General features: G+C 44.0%; 1 long non-coding RNA gene across 1 annotated transcript; it reads left to right on the plus strand.

Annotated features, from left to right (window-relative positions):
* The first annotated feature begins 325 nt into the window (after nucleotides 1-325).
* On the plus strand, nucleotides 326-3,098 carry LOC111815028. Its single transcript, XR_002819844.1, has 3 exons — nucleotides 326-650; nucleotides 2,307-2,346; nucleotides 2,435-3,098. It is a non-coding gene; the product is annotated as an uncharacterized LOC111815028 (long non-coding RNA).
* Nucleotides 3,099-5,420: the final 2,322 nt, after the last annotated feature.

Consider the following 5,420-nt stretch of genomic DNA (forward strand, 5'->3'; position numbering starts at 1 on the left):
CGAGGAAACTCAGTGGAGCATGAGCTAAACGAATTGCAGGATTTGTGAACCAATTTACACCTATCAGAGGAGGGGTGAGAAAGGCACACGGTGGCTCCAAAACAATGGACAGAGAACTGTGCGGCTGTGACCTCCAGCAGACTTATCCAAGGGCAGCAAGGACACACTGCCCCTGCTGCACACAGCTAGACAATGGACTCTGGGTCGTCACTGAGTGGACTTTGGGCATTCCTTCTTGAGAGGGTCCAGCGCATGTCATCGCAGTGGAGGGATGGACGTCAGGTGTACGGTGAAGGTATGAAGACACTGACTCTTGGCTTTGCTCCCCGGGACTCAATGAATGATAAACAAGCATTGTGAAGCAGAGCTGGGATCCACCTTGGCTTCCATCCCCAGCAGCAAATCTCATAAGAAGTGAGCACCATCGTCCACAAGGAGGGCTTCACAGAAGGTGGGAAGATGTTCATGGGAGTGTGGAAAATCAGCGAGATGAGGGCGTCTTCTCTGCTGGGTGACATTGGCACATGCCTAGTCAGAAACATAATCCCCTCCTGGGAGACTCTGGGAGGAACAAATTCACTTCTCCCTAGGTCCTGTGGATGGAGAAACCCAGAAGAGGACAGGTTCTCGCGACATAGACATCTACCTGGGTAAGCAAAAGCTCCACAAAGGCATACAAAGGTGAATTGTCACTTTCAATCCCACAGCATTCAGAATGATGTCTGGTTCAAAGTAGTCCCTCACAGTCATGTCTCACTTGAGTGAATAGCACCCTAATAGTTATACGCCTGGGAGGAACATACAGTGCTATAGAAACATTTTAATAAGGGCCCTGTGCTAGGCAGCTTTCTATCACTACCTGTGAGAGTCTATAAAGAGAAAGGGTTTATTTTGGTTCCCAGTTTAAAAGGTTTCAGCCTATGAGCAGGTGGACCATTGGTGGGGGTGCCAGATGGCAGTGGCAGGAGCATGTGACAACACACTGCTTGCCTCAAGCTATGAAGTAAAAAAGGAAAAGGCTGAGGTTCTTCTGTCCCCTGTGAAGATCACTGTCAGTGACCTAAGGACCTCCCACTAGCCCCTGCTTCTAAATCTTCTCCTATCTTCCAGTTGTTCAACTGGGAACCAAACCTTAACTCCTTGGCATTTGGAGAACATTTAGCCCCAAACTATAGCAGGGAACAATGTGCTGCCCCATGAGTACACCTCTTGCTCTTACTTCTAGAAGGCAGGAGTGAGACATCCTATTGTAAAGAAATGGACTTCATTTCCCCACCTATACAATGAGGGCGTTGGAACAAAAGTTCCTTACGGCCACATCCAGCTCTGCCTTACTGTGCTTCAGTGATTTTCAGCAGTCTCAGGGAGCTCAGGCTGTACCCTAGAGAGAAGCAGCATAGTCTAGATCTCCCACACAAAGATCCTCCCAGAAACGTCTGGAAAACTGGCCTGATTATTCATTGCCCTTTTTTCTCCATGTTCTCCTGCTCTATCAGTGACAGAATGGCTCCCTAAGGCTTCACTACTGCTCAGCATGATACAGACAGGGCCCTGAAAGATCCTGCCACAGTTTCTGTCTAAGAAGCCACCTCTACTGAGGGGTTCAGAGGAGAAGGAACAATGGCAAAGATGGCTGCTGCTTGGAGTCCAGGACCTAACCTTCTGAGCCTATGTGTAGGGATGAAGAGAGTCCAACCATGACTAGAACCACACTGTCTACCAAACAGAGTGATCCTATGATGAGCTGAAGTAAATGATGGCACTGTATACACCCCAGCACTGGATGCAGTTGGGGTCCGTTTCTCCTCTGTGAGGCTGTGAGACTTTGGAAAAATCTTGTAAGTGTAGCAGATATCGATCTTGCAGATACAGCAAAGATAATAACAATACCTGCCACACAAGTCTTGGCAGTGCCTCATACCACATGTAGGCACTTAGTGCAGGGCCTAGCAGGTTGTTAGCATTCAGCCTAATGAGATTCAAGCTGCAGGCCCTGCACTCTACCCTGAGCTAAGGTCACTGGGATTGTAAAAGAAGTCACTTACTGTAATGGTTTTTGTCTAGGTGTCCCCCCAGAGCCCATGCAGTCATTGGGGTGGCTTGAAGAGTTGGTGATTGATTCATGGTCCAATGTTGGGATTATGGGTGTGAGTGCTACACCCACCCTGGGGCAGATAATCTGCATACAAATGTAAGGAGGGGAGAGAGGCTTGCTGGCTGCCTCAGCTGCTGCTCCTCCCTTTGCTCCTTTGCTGTTTTCTGCCACCATGAACTGCTGCCCTCTGCCATGTACCACTTTGCCTTAGAGCCAGCCAAGTGTGGACTAAAACCTCCAATCCCTGTGAAGTAAGTAAACCTTTCCATTCTTGATTCTGGGTGTTGGGTGTTTTATCCCAGGAATGAGACAAAAGTAACTAAGGCTCTTACTTTGCAGGTGACCTGGGAGTAAGCTGAATCGTCTGAAGAATCAAGGACAAACACAGAGAGACAAGGATTAGAACCTGAACTTCAAGGATGGCTGTTACAGAGTGTATCAATCAGCTTCTGCTGCATAAGAAATCCCTACAACACCTCACACAACCTCAATGTTTGCTTCATTCATGAATCTGTTGAGTCTTCATGGGACATTCAGCTTTGGCTGGCACCAGGCTAAAGGAATGGAAAGTCCCTTGGAGAAACTGTGCTCATGGCTTTGGAAGAAATATAAGGCAGCTGAGCAAGTGGAAGATCATGAGTCCGTTTTAGGCATAGGCTTGTGCCTAGTAAATTGTCACTTCTGTCCCATTCTATTGACCAAAGCAAGTCATGGAGCCAAGCTTCAAGTCAAGGAATTGAGAGGTCAGGAGAGGTGAAGAATTGTGGCCTTTGATTGGATCTATTACTTAATGAGTGGGCTCTAGTGGGTGAGGGTGGTAATAGAGGCAGAGATATCCCCATGCAGACATACATAAAAGTGGGGAAGCATACTTGTTGCACCCAGTAAGGGGGTCTTTAAAGCAGGGGTGGCTAGGAGTCTCCTGTAACAACCCTCTGCATCTCTTTGGGTCCTTGCTCTCACTCAAGCAAAGAATGGAGAAGTGGGGCTCTTAGCAAAAAAAGAAAAAATGACTAAATGATACCAATATAAGACAACTCATCCCTAAGAAAGCTCCTTCCCTCCCTGTTATGCTTAATGTCCCCAAGTGCATCTTATAATGGCTCTTTGGGTGCAGTTGCCTGGAAACAGCAGGAGAGAATCTAGGGTTAATTAAATCAATTAGTAATTAGTAAGGCAGGCATGACTCTAAAAGTGGTGACCTGGAGGTCAAAATGATTGTTTATTTATTTATGATTGGAATTCCTATTAACTTCCAAACAGATTAGAGATGATTGACAATTAAAAATATAGGCTGTAGGACAGTGAGATTAAGGATAAAATATCCAAAGTTATATGGATGAAGAGAGGAAATGATTAAACCAGAAACATAGCAGAAGATAGTTACTGCAATTGCGCATTAAATTGAGCTAAAGCGAAAAGCAAAATGTGATGAGTTATTGGATGAAAGAAAGTATAGCCATTTGTCAGGAGAGCCAAACTTTTCTCTGGCCTTCCGTGTGAGTTCAAATTTATCATAAGAATCTCAATAAAAGGGACAGAGAGGCACATAATAGACATTCTCTTCAAAGATTTTGCAGAAGATTGCAGAAATATTCTTTAGTCGTTTATTATATTAACCCAGAGTAAGAGCTGAAAACTTAGGGATGAACCCACTAGGTTTAATGTAGCCCCAGCTAATGGCTTAAGATTACTACAGCGGAGGCACTATTAGGAGCAGTTAGCAGCCCAGCGCTGGAGCCGGTGGTCACAGCCGTAGGAGGGTGCGTGGCTTTCCATGACCAGAGTTCCCTTGGTCCACGTACGCCTGGAAGCGTGAGAGTCAAGAGAGGCAGTGTCCTGACTGGGTGACAGGGGGGAAAGCCTTCCACGCAGGATGAAGTGCGAAGAAGCAGATTGAGAAGTGGAACAAGAGCGTATCTTCTCATTTACATGAATTCAGCGTACATTTGGGAAAACTCTATGATTTTGTCTTTTCTTTTTTTTTGTTGCTTTTATTTTTTCTTTTCAAATCTAGATTGAGCTGGTGAAATTTTATAAATGCAAAAAATGAGAACAATTTTTGAATGTAAATTGTCTTCTTTGAGAACTTTAGTTGTAGACAGCAACCACAGCAACAGTCTGTGCTTTTTGTTTTCGTTTAGGTGCTACAGATTGAACCCAGAGGGCACGGAACTATATCACCAGATCTCTAAAGCTGCTCTTGATTTTTATTTTGAGATAGAGTTTTGCTAAATTGCCCAAGTTGGCCTTGAACTTGCAAGCCTCATGCCTCATCCTCCAAAGTAGCTAGTATTTCCAGGGCCTGGCAGTGAGAATCTGTTTTCTTGATGCTTTCTAAGCAGATGGGAATAAGACTTTCAGTAATATTCATTCTTATTTCAACTTTCTCATAGCTTCTAAACTTAATCCTATCTTTTAGAATTGTGTAAGTGAATTGCACACCATTAATTTCATAGTGAGATAAAGAAGTTAATGACAGAACATGGCAGGTATAATCCAGTGACTATAAGGCTGTATTACTTCATTGACAAAACTTCTCTGGCAATGAAAGTGGTGATTTTAAGTGAAAGCATTAAAAGTGTGCATGTTTTCACTATATTAGTTTTACATATGAGAACGTGTCCTAGAGAAACAATCATGGGTACAGGTAAAGATGGAGTCATAAAACATTCATTACAGCACTATGTGGTATAATGTGGGGACAACCTGCATAGTCACCATTGGTGATTTAGTTAAATAAACTGTGGTCCAATGGACAATACATCCATCCAAAAAGATGGTGTGTAAGGCTTCTTAGTACAAGAGGCCATGCTTCATAATGCTTTCTTAAATGAAAAGTACAGGATGAAAAAGTTCATGCACAAGTTGTTCTATTTGGAAAAAGAATATATATGTCAGTAGGCTTGTAGTTGATTTTCTCTTTGTCCCTTGTTCCTATTTTTGGCTTGTCTGTATGTACTAAAATTTCTATTATGACTCCTGTTATGACTTTCTTTGCTAACAAAAAAAAAAAAAAAAAAATGAAAGAAAAGCTTTGTCCCCCACAGCAGCGTGTGCTATCTCACAGTCTGTCTTCTGAAAGAAAACCCCTAGTATTAGGGTGTCTCTCGGGAGCATGGCAGCAACAGGCTTGCTCAGTTGGAGCTGGTAGAGTTAGTGACCTTTAAGCCATTCATCTCCACTGTCTTTTGCTTTCTGTTCCTCCTTGGGTTTGAAGCAATTTGTGTGGGAGCCGGAAGCTCCAGAGATCCATTCTTTTCCCCTTCTCTGTGCTGTCAACAGGACGATAGTGAAGGATTAGCTGTTGGATGATGGTGGGGCT

The sequence above is a fragment of the Octodon degus genome, unplaced genomic scaffold (assembly GCF_000260255.1).
Source record: "Octodon degus isolate 3935 unplaced genomic scaffold, OctDeg1.0 scaffold00010, whole genome shotgun sequence".
Classification (NCBI taxonomy): Eukaryota; Metazoa; Chordata; class Mammalia; order Rodentia; family Octodontidae; genus Octodon; species Octodon degus.